General features: G+C 35.3%; 1 long non-coding RNA gene across 1 annotated transcript; it reads right to left on the reverse strand.

Moving 5' to 3' along the window:
• Nucleotides 1-1027: 1027 nt before the first annotated feature.
• Nucleotides 1028-24729, reverse strand: LOC115507321. The gene is made up of 3 exons (XR_003966610.1): nucleotides 24719-24729; nucleotides 24400-24403; nucleotides 1028-1217 (listed from the first exon to the last, which is right to left on the reverse strand). It is a non-coding gene; the product is annotated as an uncharacterized LOC115507321 (long non-coding RNA).

Here is a 24729-nt window from a genome sequence, read left to right on the forward strand (position 1 = left end):
CAGTCCAGATATACACAAAATTGGAGGATATAAAATATGATACCAAATATCTGAAACCTGTAGGAAAGAGGAGTAAAGCATGAGTTCAACATTAAGTGGTAATCAGCTTAATATAGACTGCTATATGGACAACATGGTATACAAACTAAACGGTAACAAAAAATTAAAAAAAAAACAGGAAAAGATATGCAAAATATAAAAATTAAGATATCCAAGTATATCACTAAAGAAAACCAGCAAATCATGAAAAAGGGAAAGAGGAGAAAGGATCACAGAAAATCTACAAAAACAACCACAAAATAAGTAACAAGATTGCAATAAATGCATGTCTATCAACAATTACTTTTTATTTAAATTGACTAAATGTTCAAATTAAAGACATAGGGTGACTGAGTGGATAAAAAGAGACTCATCTATATCTTACCTACAAGAGACTCATTTCAGACCTAAAAACCTGCAACTTGAAAGTGGGGGGATGCAGAAACATGTATCATACAAATGGATGTCAAAATAAGGCAGGAATAGCAATACTTATGTCTGAGAAAATAGACTTTAAAACAAAGTTTGTAAAAAGAGACAAAACACACTATATAGTAATGAATGGGACAATCTAACAAGAATATATAACAGTTGTAAATATATATGCACCCAAGTACATACAATAGTTAATAACAAACATAATGGAACTAAAAAAAGCAATACCATAAGAGTAGTGTACTTTAAAACCCACTTACATCAATGGACAGATCATCCAATCAGAAAATCAACAAGAGAACAGTGGCTTTCAATGACATACTGTATCAGATAGATTTAACAGATATATTCAGAACATTCCATCCTAAAACAGAAAAACAGACATTATTTTCAAGTTCACATAGATGATTCTCTAGAATAGATCACATTCTAAAGCACAAAACAAGTCTCAAAAAAAAAAAAACAGATTGAGGTCATACCGCATGTCTTTTCTTACAACAATGCTATGAAATGATAAATCAACCAGTAGAAAAAATCTTGAAAAAACACACATACATGGACGTTAAATAACATACTATTAAACATTGAATATGTCAGCCAGGAAAACAAAGAAGAAATAAAAAATTACATGGAAACAAATGAAAATGAAAACAAAATTGTCCAAAATCTCTGGGATGCAACAAAAGTGGTTCTAACAGGGAAGTTTATAACAATACAGGACTACCCCAAGAAGCAAGAAAAATCTGAAATAAGCAATGTAATGTTACACCAAGAGGAGGTATAAAAAGAAAAACAAACAAAACCCAAAGCCAGCACACTGAAAGAGAAAATAAAATAACACAAATAAATGGCATAGAAACTTTAAAAAAGATAGAATAGATCAATGAAAACAGGAGCTAGTTCTCTGAAAAGCGCAAAATTGGCAATCCTCCTGCCAGACTCATCAAAAACAAACAAATAAAAGACACCAAAAAATAGAGACAAAGGACTCAGATAAACAAAATTACTCATGAAAGAGGAGAAATAAACTCACAAAAATATAAACAATTAAAAATGTTATAAAAAACTATATGCCAACAATTTAGAAAACCTAGAAGTGGATAAATTCCTAGAAATGTAGAACCTACCAAAAACTAAAGCAGGAAGGAATTTTTAAAAAAATGTGAACAGGCAGATTACCAGCAAGGAAATTGAATCACTAATAATAATAATAACAATAACTCCAAAAGTTCACCAAAAGTTTAGGACTAGACAGATTCACAGGCAAATTCCAATAAGCATTTAAAGAAGAGTTAATACCTATTTTACTCAAACTATTACAGCAAATAGAAGGAGAAAGAAAACTTCCAAATTCATTCCATGAAGTCACTATCACTCTGATACCAAAACTGGATAAAGACACCACTAAAAAAGAAACTTGTAGGTCAATATCTCTGATGAACACTGTTGCAAAAATCCTTAACAAAATGTTAGGAAACTAAATCCAAAAATACATTAAAGAAATCATTATCCATGATCAACTGGGATTTATTCCCAGGATTCAAGTTTAGTTTAGTATTCACACATGAATCACTGCGAAACATAACATCAATAAGAGAAAGGACAAAAACCATATAATTGTCTCAATAAATGGACAAAACGCATTTGACAAAGTACAACATCCATTCATGATAAAAACCCACAACAAAGTAGGTTTAGAGGGAATGTACATCAACATAAAAAAAGGCCATATATAAAAAATTCACAGTGAACATCATAATGAAAGAAGAAAAACCAAAAGGTTTCCCACTAAAGTCAGGAACAATACAAATATGCACATTCTCACCAATTTTATTGAACATAATACTGGAAGTCCTAGCCACAGTAATTAGAAAACAAAACCAAAAACAAATTAAAGGTATCCAAAGTGGTATCGAACAAGTAATAATTTCACTATTTACTGATGAAATGACACTATCTATAAAAAACCCCAAAGCCTCCACCAAAACCTAATAGATCTGAAAAATAAATTCAGTAAAACCACAGGATACAAAGTCATTGTAGAGATCTGTAGCATTTCCATACAGTAATAATGAACGACAAAAAGAAATTGAGAAAAAAATACAATTATACCAAAAATAATAGGATACCTGGGAATAAATGTAACCAAAGATGTTTCAGACCTACACTCTGAAAACTATAAAAAATATATGAACAAAATTAAAATGACACAAAGAGACAGAAAGACATTGAATGTTGATGGATTGGAAGAACAAATATTGTTAGAATTTCTATACTACACAAAGCAATTTACAGATTTAATGCAATCTCTATCAAACTACCAACAGCATTTTTCACTGAGCCAGAATGAACAATCCTAAAATTTATATGGAAACACACACACACACACACACACAAATAGCCTAATCAATTTTGAGAAAGATAAGCAAATCTGGTGTAACACAACTCTACTCTTCAATTTATCTTACAAAGATGTAGTAGTCAAATCAGCATGATACTGGCACAAAAACAGACATGGGGATCAATGGAACAGAACTGGAAACCCAGATTTAAACCCACAAGTATATGATCAGTTAATCTTCAAGAAAACAGGAAAGAATATTCCATGGGATGGGATGAAGACCATCTTTTCAACTAATGGTTTTGGGAAAACTCTGCTGCATGCAAAAGAATGACACTGGACCACTTTCTTTCACCATACACAAAATTGAATTCAAATGGATTGAAGGCCTAAATATGAGACCTGAAGCCATAAAAATCCTAGAACAGGGCACAGGCAGTAATTTCTGACATTAACCATAACAACATTTTTCTCAAAATATCTTTTGAAGCAAGGGAAATAAAAGCAAAAATAAACTATTGGGACTACATGAACATAAAAAGCTCCTGAAAAGAGAAGAAAACAATCAATAAAGTAAAAGGCAACCTACTGAATGGGAGAACATATTTGCAAATGACATGTCAACAAAGAATTAGTATTCAAAATATATAAAGAAGTGTACAACTCAACAGCCAAAACACAAATAATCCAATTTAAAAACAGGCAGAAGAAATGAAGATATTTCTCCAAAGAAGACATTCAGATGGCCAGCATACACATAAAAAGTTGCACATCACTCATCATAAAGAAAATGCAAATGAAAACTACATTGAGATATCACCTCACACTTGTCAGAATGGCTAAAATCAAACACAGCAAAAACAAGTATTTGCAAGGATGTGCAGCGAAAGGAACACTTATGCACTGTTAGTAGAAATGCAAACTGGTGCAGCCACTGTTGAAAACAGTATAGAGATTCCTCAAAAAATTAAAATAGAACTACCCTATGATCTATTAATAGTACTACTGGGTATTTACTCAAAGAATATGAAAATACTAATTTTAAGGGATACAGGCACCATTATGTTTTTAGCAGCAATAATTTACAATAGCCAAAATGTAGAAGCAGTCCAAGTGTCTACTGAAAGATGAATGGATAAAGAAGAGGTGGTATACATATACAATAAAATACTTATCAGGCATAAAAGAGAATGTAATCTTGCCATTTGCAAAAGCATGGATGGAGCTAGAGAGCCTAATGTAAAGTGAAATAAGCCTGTCAGAGAAAGAGAATTACCATATGTACTCATTCATATGTGGAATTTAAGAATTTAAACAAAGGAAAAAAGAAGAAAAAAGAGACAAACCAAAAAAACAGACTCAACTATAGAGAACAAAGTGATGATTGCCAGAGGGAAGGTGGTGGGGAAATGGGTGAAATAGGTGACTGAGTAATAGTACGTGTGTGTGTGTGTGTGTGTGTGTGTGTGTGTGTGTATTTTTTTCTCTGTATGAAGAATCTTCAGTTTTGTGCTTGGTAACTTTGCCAAGCATCATCAATTATAGTGTGGCTTTTACCTCAGTAGGAAAAAGGCATTGTGACCTATTTTTTTTATTTTGTTATTTGGTTAAAATCATAGTTACATGAGATATGAGATTATGGAACAACATCCAAATACATACAGAATTAAAACAATGCATTGTGTTAATTTTAAATATCTGTTTAGTGCTCTCATAAGGATCTTCTGTTATGCATACAAAAGCAGGTTGCTCAGAACAAAAAACAGCAAGAAAATAAATAACAATGAACATACGAACTAAACTTTGAAAAATGATAAAATCTTTAGGAAAAGATAGTAGATTCTATGGTAAAAACTTTAATAGTAAACTTAATAAGGTAATCCAAAATGCACTAATTCTAAGCTTAAAACAAAAAGAGGTAATGCTAAATCAAATGCTTACTGGACGATCTATTTGAGGTAGATAGCACAAAACATGTAGCTATGGAAAAAAGTAGAAATTGTGTTTGAATATCTGGGAATACAAAATAACACAAATAGGTAAAATTATATTCACAGCTTATTTGTATTCCTTCAAGGAAACTTTCTTAAGACTTTAGGCTTCCATTTCTTTAAGTAGACTGACTGTTTTCTGTATCTGAAATTATATTTTTCTACCCAAATCCAATTCTCTCTTGGTAAATTACCCATTTTTAAAGACCATCTCAAATATCAGCTCACCTTGGAAAATTTACTGATTGTTCTTGTCCTTCCGTTTGCAGTTAGGTATGTATTTTATTCATTATATTCATTTAGAAAATATTTATTAAATGTCTACTAAGTGCCAGGTTCTAGATCTGTAGTAAGAGCTAGAGATAAACTAATGGACAAGATAAACAAAGTCCATGTTGTCCATGATAGAGCTTTTACCTTAGTTGACAAAATGTTAAATGTACAAAAAATGAGTAAATAAATAAGATACTTTTAGAGTGATAATTGATATGAAAAAAATAAAACTGAGGTCTTGGGAAGATGGCGGCATAGGAGGATGCTGGGCTCACCGCGCGTCCTGCTGATCACTTAGATTCCACCTACACCTGCCTAAATAACCCAGAAAACCGCCAGAGGATTAGCCGAACGGTGTCTCCGGAGCCAAGCGCAGAAAAGAGGCCCACGGAAGAGGGTAGGAAGGGCGGAGAGGCGGTGCACGCTGCAGGGACTGGCAGGAGGGAGCCGGGGCGGAGGGGCGGCCTGCCGGCCAAGCAGAGCCCCCGAGTCTGGCTGGCAAAAGCGGAGGGGCCAGACTGTGTTCCAACAGCAAGCACGACTTAGCATCTGGGAGGTCATAAGTTAACAGCTCTGCTCAGAAAGTGGGAAGGCTGGAGGACAAAGGGAGGGAGAGCTGCTGAGCCCCGGAGGACAGAGCTCAGTTTGGTGGGGAACAAAGGTGCTCGCCAGCGCCATCTCCCTCGCCCATCCCCCAGCCAAAATCCCAAAGGGAACCAGTTCCTGCCAGGGAACTTGCTCCCTCCCTGCAAACACCCAACTCTGTTTTTCTTTCTTTTTTTTTTTTTAAGACATCAAACTGGTAACATCTTTAAACTTATTTATATTATTGTCAGAGGTAATATTCTCTAAAGATTTATTTTATCTTCCAATGACAAGCATTTTCTTTAGAATATACTAGCTATTTCCTCTGGTTCACATATTACCACAATGTTTACCAGTGGTTCACAATAGTGTTGTCAAATAAGATTTATCTGCAAAATTTTATAAACATACATACCACCAGACCCATTTAGAATTTCTAAGTTGTGGTTCTGGCATTTTTCCCCCAAAAGTCCTTTACCGAATCTGAAGTACACTGATATAAATAGCTCATGTATCTAACAAGGAAGCCTTAACTGCATAAAACCTTTCCAAGCGACAGAGGAGAGCAAAAATGTGGGAAAGGATATTTTAAAATACTTTTGATATATTTTCCCTTACTGGTAAGGCAGATTATTTTTCTGCAATCATTTAGCCATTAATGTTGTCATAGTATTCATTGCCTCATGGAAAACAAGGTGCATACAGCTTAGAATGATACAAGTCTCAACACTGAATCTTTGAGTATATAGTAAAATAAGAGTCTAGAGAAAAAGAACACAATTTTTCAAATGAAAAAAAAAGATAAACTATAACAAGTGTTAGTAAAGATATAGAGAAACCGAAACACACATTTGTAGTGGGAATGTATATTGTGTAGCGATTTTGGAAAACAGTTTGGCAGTTACTCAAAATGCTAAACACAGAATTATCATATGACCCAACAATTTCACTCCTAGATATATACCCAAGTGAATTGGAAACATGTTCACAACAACTTGCATAGAAATTTTCATAACAATATTATTCATAATAGAAACAGTCCAAACATCCATTACCTGATAGATTCAGAAACATAATTGGTATATCCTTACAGTGGAACGTTATCCACCAATTAAAAAGAGTGAGGTAATAATACATGCTACAGCATGGGTAAAACTTGAAAACACTGCTAAGTGAAAAAAGTGACACATAATAGGTCACATATTATTTCATATTGTTTATATAAAATGTCCATAATATCCAAATTAATATAGAGAGAAAGTAGACTAGTGTTTGTGAGAGGATGGAGAACAGGGGAATTGGAAATGACTACTAACATGTGTGGGGTTTTTTTGTGGGGTGATGGAAATATTTTGAAATTAAATTGAATTAAATTGTGGTGATGGTTGCACAGCATCATGAACATACAAAAATCCACTAAAATAAATACTTTAAAATGACAATTTATGCTAATGTAAATTATATCTATATCTATCTATAATCTATAAAGTAAGCATAAAAAGTAAACTGTGAGGAGCCTTAGTGCTTAAAACATTAAGCAAAGTGAAAGAGCCCAGTCACAGAAGACCACATATTATATGATTCTATTTATGTTAAATGTCCAGAATAGGTAAATCCATAAAGACAGAAAGTCAATAAATAGTTGCCTGGGGCTAGACCTAGGGGAAGAGAATGGAAATTATTAGGATTGACTGCTAATAGGCATAGGGTCTCTTTTTGGGATGTTGAAAATATTCAAAATTTAAATTGTGATGATTGCACAAGTTGGTAAATATAATAATAACACTGAACTGTGCAATTTGATTTGTAATGTTTTTATTTTTATTCTTCAGAGAGAGAGAGAGCAGGGGAGGGACAGAGGGAGAAGGGGGCACAGAAACTGAAGTAGGCTCCAGGCTTTGAGCTGTCAACACAGACAGAGATCAATGCAGGGCTCAAACTCATGAGCTGTGAGATCATGACCTAAGCCAAAGTCAGACACTTAAGTGACTGAGCCACCCAGGTGCCCCTGAACTGTACAATCTAAATCAGTGAATTGTATAGTATGTGAAATACATATCAATAAAGCTGTGTAAGAAAAAAGAAAGAAAGAAAGAAAGAAAGAAAGAAAGAAAGAAAGAAAGAAAAAAGAAAGGAAGGAAGGAAGGAAGGAAGGAAGGAAGGAAGGAAGGAAGATAGGATAGGATAGCTTTTCCCTCACCCGTGATTGTGGTGTGTGTATTTCAACCCATCTACAAGAACTTAGGTGGAGTCTTGAAAATTGGACTGATATAGAATAACTCTGCTTTAATACATCTTTTTTTTTTTTAAGGCTATGTAATCTCTAACATAGCCTTAAAAAGTTGCAATTTTTTCTCTTCAAGGAACATTCACTGGTTACTCAGAAATTTACATGTTTCTCAAAGACAGCGGTTTTTTTTGTAGTTTATAATCATGTTGATTTTTAATCTTCAAGAACTAGTATCAGATTTAGCCTCACACCATAAATAATTTTAAAAACTGGAAAGTTAATAACTCTTTACACATAAGTGACATCAATAAATGCACAGCTATAATCCATGAGAAAAGGGCAGTTTATGAGGTAAGTCTCACATTCACCCCACCTTTCTCTGTCATTCAGAAAATGTCATTTTACAAATAACAGCTTAGGCATATTAAGTGCAAGCAGAAAATGACAAGTTTCACTGGGTAAAGAGAGATTAGGCTTTGTAACAGATAAAGTGGCTCATATTTGGGAGCACAATAACTGAGAATATAGAGCTGCAAAGGAGTTTCAAATTTCTGTGTAAAATTCCCCTTGGGTCCAGGTCAGTTCTCAAGTGTGACTGTTAAGAGTAAAATTCTAGGAAGTCTAGGAGAGAATAGCTGCCAAGGACTCTGAGAGCTGAGAAGTTTTAGAGAGGCTAAACACATCTACATTGCTCAGGATGTGTTAGAGTTAACCTGAGCCAGAATGCTTAAACTTTGGCCAATTTAGCAGGCATTCTGTTGAGACCCCTAAAAAAGTACTGTTTTAGGAGGAAGAATCACACTCTAGAAGAAAAGGCATTGCCCTAGAGTAAGAGAAACTTGAAATAGGTTCACCTTAACAAATCTTAAAACCAGACCTCAATAGGATCAAGTGATCTTCAGGTAATTTAATTGTATGCCGGCACAAAATTCAACACTCCCTAGAGGAAGATAACATAATCCAGAACTTGTAAATGATACCATTCATAATTCATGGTGCACAATAAGAAAATTTCTGACATGTAAACCAAGAGTAAACATGATTTATGGCCAAGTGGTAAAATAGACAATAGAAGTAGTCATGGAGATGATCCATACAAGAATTTCAAAATACCTACAATTTTAAATAATTAAAGTTAAATAAGAAAATATGGAGAAAATGCATTTGTATATGAAATATTTAAACAGGTAAGCATAAAGGTCACTTGAATGTTTAAATAAACAATTCCAATGTTTGTGCAGTTTATATGTAGACATGAAATATACAAAAACAATAGACAATGAGTTGGGGGATATAAGTGGAGTTCCATGTTGTTAGATTTTTTGTATTGTTTGTGATGAGGTAAAAGTAATAATTGACTATAATGAGTTAAGAATGCATATTGTAATTTCTAGAGTAACCACAAAATTCATATAAAAGATATAACAAAGTAACAAATCGCATTAGAAACTGTGAATAGTCTCAGTTTTTACCATATGTTTGCAGTTACATATTTAAAAAAATTTTACTGCTTATTTTTTATTTTTGAGACAGAGACAGAGCATGAACAGGGGAGGGGCAGAGAGAGAGAGAGGAGACACAGAATCTGAAATGGGCTCCAGGCTCTGAGCTATCAGAACAGAGCCCGACATGGGGCTTGAACCCATGAACTGTGAGATCATGACCTGAGCCAAAGTCGGACACTTAACCGACCGAGCCACCCAGGCGCCCCTGTTTGCAGTTACATATTTTTATATAGAGAGATACTTGAATCAACACCAGACACCTGAGTCAGATATCAGTATTTACTCTTCCTCACAACAAAATCACCAGCCAGAGAAATACTTCAGCATCAGTTCCCTATGCCTAGAATCCCACAAAGTGATGTGTCAAAATCCTGATTGACAAAAATAGTCCACAAGTGGCAAGGGACACAGAAACATTATCTTTATCTACTTAAAAAGGGTAATACAGGCAGCTATCCTTTCTCTCTTTCTGAGAAAGTCTCCTTGTAAAAGTAATAGGAAGCATCCTGAGTTCTTGAACAATTTTGTACATAAATAAATCTTTCTGGAGAAAAATCAGGTTTTTAAATGAAAAATCCTAGGAAGATAATGCTCTAAATTCCCCTGCAAGTGTCCGGTTTATGCAATTATCCTTTCTGTTAATTCAGGTACCTACCCAGGAATGTAACTATTTAACTATTAGAGAGATAAGAGGTTTATTATCTTTTGGTTGGAAGCTGTTAACTCCACCATTATGGAAACAAAATTATTGCATATGTAATCCTCATGTTATGTAAAAAGCAAATGTTTCTGGGGAAAATAAATACAAACATCTTAAATATCATATACCTTCCTGTAGTTTAAGAAGCAGAAAATTAACAGGAATGCTGCAAAATACATGGGAAAATTTTCCACAACCACATAATATGAAATGAAATATATATACATCTGTGATTAATAAAAAAAAATAAGGCAGGAAGAGTAATGGAAGGAAAAGAATAGATTGGAAAAACAAAAACAAATAACAAGTTGGCATATTTAAACTCCACTTAGGGTAGCCATTTCCATAAATGTAATTCACCTAATCTTCATTTAATAATTCACATGAGAGAGGTGCAGTCTGCAGTGGAAGAAAGCAATCCCCTCCCTTGAGTGCTGTGGGAAGAAGCTGTATAACCATTCCAAGGACAAAGGACCCTGCCTGCTCCTGCCAGCCAGAGACCCTTTATCAGCCAGGCAGAGTGGCACTTCCCCAGAACTGGGGTGCATGGAGCAGGATCCTTTAAGACATTAGGGTTTGAAACCCAGCCATGTGCCAGGGAGGCTCAGGAGACAGTTGGGTGGAACATACCAGCCCGCTCACACCCTCTTGGCACTGTGAGAAGCCAGAGGCCCTTAGTCGGTGGGGCACAGTGGCTCTATCCCAGAACCAGGGTGTGTGGAACAAGGTCCTGTAAGACTTTGGGGATTGAATCCAAGCCAAGTGCCTAGGAGGCAGAGGAAACTGTGGAGCCAAAGAAACAAACAAACAAACAAATGGCCCACTGGAGTTCATGGAGCACTGTGAGGACAGCCTGAAGAGAGTGGTTTGGGACATCTGGTCTGGGGAGGAGAAACTGGGGTGTCCCCATTTTTCTCGCTATCACCAACAAGGTGGGGTCAGGGGATAGACAAAGGGCCACACTGGATGCGGGACCCACCTGTGCCAAACCATGCCCCTCTGCACCCGGTAACTGTATACCTGAGCAAGATTGACTTTGACCCACTAGACATCCCCTCCTCCAGACCAGCACAACCACTGGTTCCAAGGCACCCAGTGTTTTTGCATTTTCTGATTTAATTCTTGGTCAATTCTTATTATGTATATATTTTTTCTTCTTTTCTTCCTCTTATCTCTTCCCTTCACTAATCTGATTATTCTGGTTGTTGGATTGTTTAATCAGACATATTTAATCTATTCTCTTTACACCTGTTCTGTATCTCCTACTTCTTTACTTTTCTCTGTCTCTGTCTCTCTCTCTCTCTCTCTCCCTGGATTAAGACATATAGTTTCTCTGCTTGGTCTTTTCCTTTATTTTCTTTTCCTTTCTTTTCTATTCCTTTCTTCTCTTTCCTTTTCCATTCTTTTCTTTTCTTTTTTTTTTCTTTTTTGCCGCCCCTGTCACTTATCTTTCTATGGGATAAGTCTTCTTCCACCATCACCACCACCACCACCACCACCCCCTTTTCTTTTTAAAATTTTCCAGGATTACTTCAATGAACAAATCAAAGCACACTTGGTAGAGGGTCCAAACCACCACTATGAATAGGGAGATAAGGCAACAGGAGTCATAACAGCAGAGAACACATAACACACTCCAAAAATACATCCTGAAGAGCCAGAGGTGGACAGTGTATGATCCCTCTTTAATATATTAGTGTTCACGGGTGCAGGACACATAACAAGCTTTTAAAACCCTAGAGAAGAAAGCAGGGAAAAACTTCTCTGACCTTAGCTGCAGCAATTTCTTACTTGACACATCCTCAAAGGCAAGGGAATTAAAAGCAAAATGAACTATTGGGACCTCATGAAGATAAAAAGCTTCTGCACTGCAAAGGAAACAATCAACAAAACTAAAAGGCAACCGACAGAATGGGAAAAGATAGTTGCAAATGACATGTCAGACAAAGGGCTACTATCCAAAATCTATAAAGAGCTCACCAAACTCCACACCCGAAAAACAAATAATCCAGTGAAGAAATGGGCAGAAGACATGAATACACTCTTCTCTACAGAAGACATCCAGATGGCCAACAGGCACATGAAAAGATGCTCAACATCACTCCTCATCAGGGAAATACAAATCAAAACTACACTCAGATATCACCTCACACCAGTCAGAGTGGCTAAAATGAACAAAACAGGAGAGTATAGATGCTGGAGAGGATGTGGAGAAACAGGAACCCTCTTGCACTGTTGGTGGGAATGCAAACTGGTGCAGCCACTCTGGAAAACAGTGTGGAGGTTCCTCAAAAAATTAAAAATAGACCTACCCTATGACCCAGGAATAGCACTGCTAGGAATTTACCCAAGGGATACAGGAGTGCTAATGCATAGGGGCACTTGTACCCCAATGTTTATAGCAGGACTCTCAACAATAGCAAAATTATTGGAAGAGGATAAATCAACTGATGAATGGATAAAGAAATTGTGGTTTATATACACAATGGAATACTACGTGGCAATGAGAAAGAATGGAATCTGGCCTTTTATAGCAATGCGGATGGAACTGGAGAGTGTTATGCTAAGTAAAATAAGTCATACAGAGAAGGACAGACTCCATGTATTTTCACTCTTATGTGGATCCTGAGGAACTTAACAGAAGACCATGGGTGAGGGGAAGAAAAAAAAATGGTTAGAGAGGGAGGGAGCCAAAACATAAGAGACTCCTAAAAATTGAGAACAAACTGAGGGTTTATGGGGGATGGGAGGGAGGGGTGGGTGGGTGATGGGTATTGAGAGCACCTGTTGGGATGAGCACTGCGTGTTGTATGGAAACCAATCTGACAATAAATTTCATAATAAAAAAATAAATAAAACACATAAGAGACAGAAAACTAGATAAAACAATGAAATGGAAGAATTTTCCACAAAAAATAAATTCCAGGCAGAAATGACAGCTAAAGAATTGCTCAAAACAGATATAAACAATATACCTTGTCAAGAATTTAGAATGATAGTCATAAGATTAATAGCTGTGCTTGAAAAAAGCATAGAGGACAGCAGAGAATCTATTGCTATAGAGATCAAAGAACTAGAAAATAGTCATGAGGAATTAAGAAATGTTGTAAATGCAAAATAAACTGGGTGTTTTGACAGTGAGGTTGGAATAGGCAGAGGGGAGAATAAGTGAAATAGAAGATAAAATTATGGAAAATGATGAAGCTGAGAAAAAGAGAAATTAAAAAAATACTAGACCATGAGGGGAGAGCTAGAGACCTGTGTATTTCAATGAAATATAGTAACATCCATATCATAGGAGTTCCAGAAGAAGAGAGCGAGAAAGGGGCAGAAGGTTTACTTGAACAAATTATAGCTAAGAACTTCCCCAATCTGGGGAAGAAAGCAGACATCTAAATCCAGGAGACACAGAGAACTCCCTTCAGATGTCACAGGAATAGGTCTTCTACACAACATATCATAGTGAAACTGTCAAAATACAAAGATGAAAAGAGAATTCTGAAAGTAACTAGGGACAAGTGGGCCTTAACATACAAGGGTAGACTCATAAGGGTCCATTGAAACTTGGCAGGCCAGAAGGGAGTGGCAGGAAATATTCATGTGCTGAATAGAAAAAATAGGCAACCAAGAATCCTTTAGCCAGCAAGCCTGTCATTCAGAATAGAAGAGAGATAAAGGCTTTCCTAGACAGACAGAAACTGAAGGAGTTCATCACCACTAAATCAGCCCTGCAAAAGATCCTAAGGGGGACTCTGTGAGTGGAATGCTGCAAAGACTACAAAGGTCCAGAGACATCTCCACAAGCATGAAACCTACAGATAACACAATGACACTAAATCCATATCTTTTAATAATAGTACTGAATGTAAAAGGACTAAGTGCCCCAATCAAAAGACATAGAGTATCAGAATGGATAAGAAACAATATCCATCTATATGCTGTCTATAAGAGACCCATTTTGGACCTAAGAACATCTTCAGATTGAAAGTGAGGGGATGGAGAACCATCTATCATGCTACTGGAAGTCAGAAGAGCACTGGAGTAGCCATACTTATTTCAGACAAACTAGACTTTAAATTAAAGACTGTAACAAGAGATGAAGAAGGGCATTATATCATAACAACAGGGTCTATCCATCAAGAAGAGCTAACAATTATGAATGTTTATGTGCCAAATTTTGGAGAACCCAAATATATAAATTAATTAATTACAAACATAAGCAATCTTACTAATAAGAATACAGTACTGCAGATGACTTTAATATTCTACTTACATCAATGGACAGATCATCTAGGCAGAAAGTCAATACAGAAACAATGGCCCTGAATGATACACTGGGCCAGATGTTTTCAGATATATTGATATATCAGATATATTCAGAAGTTTTCATCCAAAATCAGCAGAATACACATTCTTCTTGAGTGCACATGGAATATTCTCCAAGATAGATCACATACTGAGTCACAAAACAGCCCTCAATAAATATAAAATAATTGAGATAGTATCATGCATATCTTTAGATCAGAATGCTATGAAACTTGAAATCAACCACAAGAATAAGTTTGGAAAACCACCAAATTCATGGAGGTTAAGGAATGTTCTACTAAAGAATGAATGGGTCAACCAGGCAACTAAAAAAGAAATTTAAATATATAAGGAAGCAAATAAAAATGAAAACATGACAGTCCAAACCCCTTGGGATGCAGCAAAGCTGTCCTAAGAGGAAAATGCATTGCAATTCAGGGCTATCTAAAGAAACAAAAAAATCCCAAATTCAAATCTAACATCACACGTAAAGGAACCAGAAGGAGAACAGCAAAGAAACACCAAGGTCAGCACAAGGAGAGAGATAATAAAGATAATAGCAGAAATAAACAATATAGAAAGCAAAAAAAAAAAAAAACAGTAAGAACAGATCAATGAAAGTAAGAGATGGGTTTTTGAAAAAATAAGCAAAATTGATATACTCCTAAGCAAACTTCTCAAAAAGAAGAGAGGACCCAAATAAATAAAATCACTAATGAAAAAGGATATATCACAACCAACACCACAGGAATACAATTATCAGAGAATACCATGAAAAATTATATGCCAACAAACTGGACAACCTAAAAGAAATGGACAAATTCCTAGATAACCATACATTATCAAAACTCAAACGGGAAGAAATAGAAAATTTGAACATACCCATAACTAGTGAATATATTGAATCAGTTACCAAAAATCTCCCTGCAGATAATAGTCTTAGGCCAGATGGCTTCCCAGGGGAATTCTACCAGATATTTAAAGTAGAGTTAATACCTATCCTTCTTAAGCTGTTCCAAAAAAAAAAAAAAAAATAGAAATGGAAGGAAAGCTTCCAGACTCATTTTATGAGGCCAGCATTACCTTGATTCCTAAACCAGACAGAGACTCCACTAAAGACGAGAATTACAGGCCACGATCCCTGATGAATATGGATGCAAAAATTCTCAATGAGATACTAGCAAATCGAATTCAACAGCATATTAAAAGAATTATTCACCATGATCAAGTGAGATTCATTCCTTGGATGCAGGGCAGTTTCAATATTCACAAATCAATCAATGTGATACATCACATTAATCAAAGAAAGGATAAGAACCACATGATCTTCTCAATAGTTGCAGAAAAAGCATTTGAGAAAATACAAAATTGTTTCTTTATAAAATCCCTCAAGAGAGTCGTGATAGAAGGAACAAACCTTAACATCATATAATCCATATATGAAAAGCCCACAGCTAATATCATCCTCAGTGGGGAAAAACTGAGAGCATTCCCCCTGAGATCAGGAACACGACAGGGATGTTCTCTCTCACCACTGTTGTTTAACATAGTGTTAGAGGTCCTAGCCTCAGCAATCAGAAAACAAAATGAAATAAAAGGTATCCAAATGGGCAAAGAAGTCAAACTTTCACTTTTTGCAAATGACATGATACTCTACATGGAAAACTTGAAAGACTCCACCATAAAGCTGCTAGAACTGATACATGAATTCAGCATAGTCGCAAGATACTAAAAAAAATGTACAGAAATCGGTTGCATTTCTATAGACCAATAATGAAGCAACAGGAAGCAAATTCAAGAAATCTATCCCATTTACAATTGCACCAAGAACCATAAAATACCCAGGAATAAATCTAACAAAAGATTTAAAAGATCAGTATGCTGAAAACTATAGAAAACTTATGATGGAAATTGAAGAAGACAAAGAAATGTGAAAACATTCCATGCTCATGGATGGGAAGAACAAATATCGTTAAAATGTCAATATTACCCAAAGCAATATACACATTCAATGCAATGAAAATCAAAATTGCACGAGCATTCTTCTCAAAGCTAAAATAAACAATCCTAAATTTTGTAAGAAAGCACAAAAGACCCCGAACAGCCAAAGTAATGGTGAAAAAGAAAACCAAAGCAGGAGGCATCACAATCCCAGACTTTAGCCTCTACTACAAAGCTGTAATCATCAAGATAGTCTGGTATTGGCACAAAAACAGACACATAGACTAATGGAATAGAATAGAGACTCCAGAATTGGACCCACAGAAGTATGTCTAACTAATCTTTGACAAAGCAGGAAAGACTATACAATGGAAGAAAAGAGACAGTCTCTTTAGCAAATGGTGTTGGGAAAACTTGACAGCAACATGCAGAAAAATGAAACTGCACCACTTTCTTACACCATATGCAAAAATAAACTCAAAATGGATGAAAGACCTAAATGTGGGACAGGAAACCATTAAAACCCTAGAGGAGAAAACAGACAACAACGTCTTTGACCTCAGCTGCAGCAATTTCTTGCTTGGCACGTATCCAAAGGCAAGGAAAATAAAAGCAAAAATGAACTATTGGGACCTCATCAAGATAAAAAACTTCTACATTGCAAAGGCAACAATCAATAAAACTAAAAGGCAACTGATGTAATGGGAAAAGATATTTGCAAATGACATATCAGATAGAAGGTTAGTATCCAAAATCTATAAAGAACTGGCCAAACTCAACACCCAAAAAACAAATAATCCAGTGAAGAAATGGGCAGAAGACATTAATAGACACTTTTCCAAAGAAGACATCCAGATAGCCAACAGACACATGAAAAGATGCTCAACGTCACTCCTCATCAGGGAAATAAAAATCAAAGCCACACTGAGATACCATCTCACGCTGGTCAGAGTGGCTAAAATGAACAAATCAGGAAATCATAGATGCTGGCAAAGATGTGGAGAAACAGGAACCCTCTTGCACTGTTGGTGGGAATGCAAACTGGTGCAGTTGCTCTGCAAACCAGGGTGGAAGTTCCTCAAAAAATTAAAAATAGAGCTACCCTATGACCCAGTAATAACATACTAGGAATTTACCCAAGGATACTGGAGTGCTGATGCATAGGGGCACGTGTACCCCAATGTTTATAGCAGCACTTTCAACAATAGCCAAATTATGGAAAGAGCCTAAATCTCCATCAACTGATGAAAGGATAAAGAAAATGTGGTTTATATATACAATGGAATACACTTGGCAATGAGAAAGAATGAAATCTTGCCATTTGCAGCAATGTGGATGGAACTGGAGGGTATTATGCTAAGTGAAATAAGTCAATAAGAGAAAAATCACATGCCATCTTTATGGATTATCATGTTTGACTCATATGTGGAACTTGAGAAGCTTAACAGAAGACCATGGAGGAAGGGAAGGGACAAAAAGTAGTTATAAACAGAGAGGGTAGGAGGCAAACCATAAGAGACTCTTAAATACATAGAACAGACTAAGGGTTTGATGGGGGCGTGGGGAAGAGGGGAAAATGGGTGATGGGAGTTGAGGAAAGCACTTGTTAGGATGAGCCACACAGGTGGCTGTGTAAAATGGTACAACCACTTCGGAAAACTATTTAACAGTGTCTACTAAAATTAATCACATGCCATTTTTATGTATTAGCAGTTATACTTGTAATATATCAAAGAATGAGTTCTTCAGCCAACCAAATAACATTTACAAATGTGTCCATAGCAGTTTATAATAGCAAAAACTGGAAACTACTAAAATATCCACTAACTAGGGAATAGATAAACATATTATGGCATAGCCATACAATATAATACTACTAAGTAATGAAAAAAATTAATTCCTAATAAATGTAAAAACATGAATGAATCTCACAGATATTATGTGCAGTGAAAGAAGTCAAACACAAAGGAATACATACTACATGACTTCCTTTATATGACATCAAGAACAACAACAACGAAAAAGCTACTCTGTGCTGATTGGATATCAGAATAGTGGTTAACTCATTGAGAAATTGCCAGATAATGGTGATGAAGGAACCATCGTAGGTATTGACATTTTCTATTTCTTGATCTGAGTAGTAATTACAAAGTGTGGTCATTTGTCCAAAATCATCAAACTGTGTACTTAATATGTGTGTATTTTATGTATAACCCAATAAAAAAAGGGGCAAGAAATTTTCTTTTCAAATATTCCCCTGCATTGTCATGATAACAAGTTCATGCTCTTAAAAATCAGAAATTTATCATGTATAAAGTAAAAGGCATGAAACCAGGAATGCAAGTCCCACAGACCACAAAATTTAGATTTATGGCTCTTAGCTGCCTCTGACCAGAGTCTTGTAGCCCTTAGGTACTGTTAAAAACAAAACAAAAGAAAACATAAAAATTCCTCAAGAAATAACATAAAGTCACCTCCCAAAAAGTCTGTGAGATGCTGTTCTACCTGAAACAACAAAGATACAGAGTTTGCAAGAAGAAAATTATTAGTTTGCAGCTTAGTGATTAGTCACAAGATATAGAACTTGTGCCTTTGTATTTTAGAGATGGCTTCCTTAATGCAATCTGTCAAGAATATTTTGTAGTTCCAGGACTCTAAAGTGGAACTACCAGACCCCTGAAGCAGAACAACCACCTCACTACAATCACACTGAAAGCAGAAAGGGAGTTACCAGAAGGGATAAAATGAACAAGAAAGGAAATATTATAGCTTACTTAATCCCGAATCAGTCAGCATAACCCAAGACCCTGAAACCATTACCCTGATGTTTCACCCTTTAAAAACCACTGCTTGTAAGCCACCAGGGAGTTTGGGATTTTTAGCATTAGCTCCCCATTGTCCTGGGTTGTGAAGCACCAATAAATAGCCTATCTTTCTTTGCTACAAAAACACTGTATCAGTATTTATTGTCTTGCTGTGCATCAGGTGGACAAACTCTCATTTGGTTCTGTAATAGGCATCTGGCAGCAGGGTTAAAAAATATAGGTTCTGTCTCATCTTTATATTGGTTATTGTTCAAGAGAAACTGTGTCAATAAAAAGGAACTCTGGGCATATTTTCCTCAAAAAGAACTTTGTTCCTCTTTGTAATAAATGGTTAATAAAGAGTATGTTCAATATGGTAAACAAGAGAATAGAAACAAAGCTGTATTTTGAAATTCTGGCCAACATTTAAAATATTTGGATTTCCTAAATTTGCTAATTATATTAAACATTCACTTTGAAATAAAATACAATCCTTTTACTCAATAATTAGCTTGGTTAAATGATCAGACTACTTTTATAATGATTAAGCACTTTTTTATGTGGGTATGTATTTAGGGAGATAACGGTGTTTGCAGTTAATCTTTCATACTCTTTTCCTCTGGATTTTTAGGAGATATATATATATATACTATATATATATATATATATATACACACACACACACACACACACACATATATATATATATATATGAACATCCATTCACTGATTTCTTATTTTAGGTATTTCTAGAAATCCAGACAGCATCTACAGTAATCACATATATTCAAGTATTTCCCTAAAATTATTTACAGTAGTTTCTACAGAATATGATATTTCATAGTATTGAGGGCATTACTCACTTCTTCAGGAAACAATAATTAACGGTAATTCTTCCTTCTCTGAGAAAATGTCAAATGGTGCTGTAATGAGCAATGTAATTTTCTTCACAAGGTTGGTAGATGGAGCAATAAATGAAAACAAATGGCATCAATTTGCCAGTAAAGCTAAAGCGCATTTTTTATTAACTGTAAGCAGAAATTATTGCTGATGCTTACAGTCCAAACACCATTATTATGTTTTTGTCATATATTTTGGAGAAAAAAAAAACTAGAACTCTAGAAAGTACTATAACAGAAAAAAGATCTGAAGGATATATAATACATTCATTAGACTTTGTAATAATGTCTCAATAGCCACCAAAATTGCTAAGAAGTAACAGATATTTTTATGTCAAATGCCATTTTATAGATGGAATTTGTTTCCTCATTTAAAAACAGGCCAGGATAGTAATTAAACCCTTTCTATTGCAAATTGCAAATTACTTTTTAAGTAAAAATTCCCGTTAAGAAAAGTAGGGGTTTAAGAGGAGCAAATAACAAATGTTATGATAGGCTATATCAAAAGTATGTTTTGTCATCCATGCTTTTAATGACCCAGCTGCAAGGAAAGCAAAATGTCTTTCAAGTTCACATAGATCAATTTTTTTGTGTGCTTTCTATAGTTTCCCAAGGGAAGTTCATGTGATGGAGGAGGTGAAGATATTAATGATGCTACAGGAAAAGCTCAGATATAGTTACTTTAGTTCCTATTCTTAGAAGTTGTTTATGTTTTCATGATGGGATTCAGACTGACAGTAAGTCTAGAAGCAAGTTTATGATTTGCCAACCTCACTAAGGATAGGGACCAAACTGTTTAGATCTGGAGTATAGGACAGCATCCTGGTTTATTTTTAAGAGTTGCTTCAGTATGGTTCCTCAGCAGAATAATTCATAGACAAAATAAATCACTTTTTAGATTCTTTTATGCTCACCTCTTTTTAAAACAATATCTGGGGGCGCCTGGGTGGCGCAGTCGGTTAAGCGTCCGACTTCAGCCAGGTCACGATCTCGCGGTCCGTGAGTTCGAGCCCCGCGTCGGGCTCTGGGCTGATGGCTCGGAGCCTGGAGCCTGTTTCCGATTCTGTGTCTCCCTCTCTCTCTGCCCCTCCCCCGTTCATGCTGTGTCTCTCTCTGTCCCAAAAATAAATAAAAAAAAATAAAAAATAAAAAAAATTAAAAAAAAAAAGTTGAAAAAAAAATAAAACAATATCTGGTTTTCAGCAAATATTAATTTACTTCTTTAAATAGCTAAACTTTAATGCATGACTGAAATACATTCTTTGGTTATAACTTTGACAATGAAATTTCTAGAACAACTAAATTACTTATTAACAACAAATAAGTGGTTCTAACTGTCCAATTTTTTGGCCTACCCTCACCCCCCCCCCAAAAAAAATCATGGGATCATGGAGCTTTCTTTTTAGATACTGGTTTGCAGCAAATCTCCATTACACAGTGATCATGGTATGTATGCAGATCCAGTCTCTAAGAATGCACACTGAACAAGAAGTAATTGTCTCCTGTGCCTACAACTTAGGGTTCAGTCATAGAAAGTTTCCAAAATTCTGTTGTTCTTAAGCAGGATATTTAGTGTACATTTATCAAATTTAATCTTTAAGTGTAAATCAACAGAATACTTTAAGGGAAATATTAAATTAGTCACTAATGTAAATCTTTGAAAACAATCATGGAAGCATAGAAATTTATGCAAACACTTTTAATTTAAAAATGAAACTTGAGGTTAACAGTGCCTGTAACCAAGAGTGCCATTAAGGACTCAGTTTAATAAACCTTCCCTGTGCCAGCACATACAATATTTTACCCAAGTCCTAGAGTATGTTCTAACAGAAGGAGTGTAATGTTATAATTAGACTCGAAACCAATCAGCCTTGTGATTACATTGGGTAATATGCAAAAAATGGTGCTTGATTATGAAAATAGAATTCAGTAAAATGTGGCCACTTGTTCTATATGAGAAAAAGTATTCCTGTCAATGATTTTTGTACCATTTCAACATTTCTGGAGTGATACGGAAGTCAAAGGAAAGGAACTAGTTATGCATATTTTAGACAGATATGCTTTTTAGCAATGTAGACAATGAAGTTACACAAATAACAAGCAGCTCAAATACCCTGTTGCATTCCTTTAAGGCATTACAAACACTATTTAATCTTAAAATAGCATTATTCTATGGCTTTCAGTTTTAGTTCTTTAATGGTAGTTCACTGAGCTACCTCTCAGTCCCATTACATAGTGTTCATGATAAGTATTTAGGAAATCAAATATTTTTTACATGACAACAATTAAGTGTTAAAGATGCATATTAAGTGATCAATAAGCTGTTAAGAATGTGTTAAAATAATGCAATCAAAAATTTCAGTAATTAAGGGTAGTTGTTAAAATACATTAATATGTGACTACATTTATTCTGTAAAATATATGCACACTAATAGTTTCAAATCTTAGGATTTTAGTGTTTATTTATTTTTGAGAGAGAGAGACAGAGAGGCAGAGCATGAGTGTGGGAGGGGCAGAGAGAGGGAGACACAGAATCTGAAGCAGGCTTTAGGCTCTGAGCTGTCAGCACAGAGCCTGATGCCAGGCTTGAACCCACAGACTGCAGGATTTACATTTATTTATTTTTGAGAGATGGAGCACAAGTTGGGGAGGGGAAGAGAGAGGAGACAGAGAATACAAAGCAGGCTCCAGGCTCTGAGCTGTCAGCACAGAGCCTGACGTGGGGCTTGAACTCACAAACTGTGAGATCATGACCTGAGTTGAAGTCAGATGCTCAACTGAATGAGCCGCCCAGGCGCCCCTCAAATCACAGAGGTTTAGAATAAAAAAAAGAAAAAAAAAAAGGAGTTACTGCCACCTAGATCTTCAAAGGTGCCCTGGTGTTTTCCTTCAAGTCTCTGAATTCTCTCCATATGCTATAAAATTCACCCCCCTTTTACTTTTGGTGTTTCTGCTTCTGTTTCTTGCAATCAAATAAACCTATCTAGGGGTGCCTGGGTGGCTTAGTCAGTTAAGTGTCTGACTTTGGTTCAGGTAATAATTTCATGCTTCATGAGTTCGAGTCCCACATTTGGCTCTCTGCTGTCAATACAGAGCCCACTTCAGATCCTCTGCCCCCCTCCTCTCTCTGCCCTTCCCCACTGGTTCTCTCTCTCAAAATAAATAAACTTAAAGAAAAACCTATCTAATATGTACAATTTTCCAAACTTACATTAAATAAACCTATTAATCTATTTGAGATCACCTGGTTATGAGAAAGTAAAAAGGTCAATTTAATCAGATCCTTTGAATATCTTTGCTATTGTGAGGAAAGAGAACCAGCAGCTTTGCTACCTGGTATGAAGAGTAAGTAATGGGATTAAAAATAACCCTAGCCATGTGCCTTCCCATAAGCAGAATAATAAAATCATGATAAAAAAAGCAGAATCCAGCAAAAAGAATGCATGGTTTCTTTGCAATATCCCTATGTCACTCTCCCCTATAAGCACTATCTTATCTATGGCTTTAAAATTCACAATGGGTTTATATTTAATTCTTGACATGGCTTCAATTTCAAATCAAATTTCCTGTTTAAACATAAATTGTTTCTTATTTCTACTTTCATTTTTGCAAACAAAATTACAGTGATTTTTTTATGTTTGACTATGTACCAGGTATTATGCAAGAGTCTCAATTTTTCATTTGTAACTCTTGTCTCCTCCTTTCAATACTCTGAAGATTAGGCTTATAACCCAGCAGAGGAACTGGTTTTGAGATGTTTTCCAATATATATTTCCTAGTGCAATGTTTTTGGAACACATACATAATAATTTCACATCTAAATTCTTAAGTATCCAATGAAAAGTTTATGATAAAAATGATAACAGAGCAAATCTTGTTGTAAAACAAAGTTTATACAAATTTATATTTTGTAAATACAGATTGTTCTCATAATGAAGACTATATGTGGTTAGTTAAGAATTCATATGTTTATTGAGAACCTGCCACATTGTTCTCATGATGAAGACTATATGTAGTTACTTAGTGTTTCATATGTTTATTGAGAACCTGCCACATTCAAGCACTGTTAGAGGATCTGGGATTAAAGCATTGTTAAAAAAATGGTCTCTGTTCTTGTAGATTTAACAGTCTAGTGGAATATGGCTTCTGCTAATCAAGGACACCTGTTGTGAAATCCACATGAAGAAAAAATAAATTTCAATTACATCAACAAAATTATTTTTCAGTGTGTACCTATTATGGAAGCTAGGATAACACAATATAATCACTAATTTGCAAATACCCTCAATACCTATGTCCTTTCTCTTTCTTTGAACTCCCCTGGGAAAACTTCAACCCTGAATAACTTTACCTCACTAATTCTATCCTAATTTGCAAGAAATCACCTAAGAGTTAGTGGAGAAAAATACACAACTGTGATTTCCTGCCTTGCTTTTATGTTAATGACTATTCATCTTAAGTGGAAAACTAGAAATGTTCAGCAATTCTACTGTTTTTTGCTAGTTAATCCATTCTCTTAAATGGTGACTATTTCACATCTCTTATTTATTTTTCATTGTGCACTAATGGCCTCTCTTTTTCTCTAAGAAATTACAAGCAATAGGAAAATAATAGAATTTCACAACTGTCCACCATCAGGTATACTAACCTTCTTACATCTCTATCTATACACCCTACCTTT

This window comes from Lynx canadensis, chromosome X (assembly GCF_007474595.2).
Source record: "Lynx canadensis isolate LIC74 chromosome X, mLynCan4.pri.v2, whole genome shotgun sequence".
Classification (NCBI taxonomy): domain Eukaryota; kingdom Metazoa; phylum Chordata; class Mammalia; order Carnivora; family Felidae; genus Lynx; species Lynx canadensis.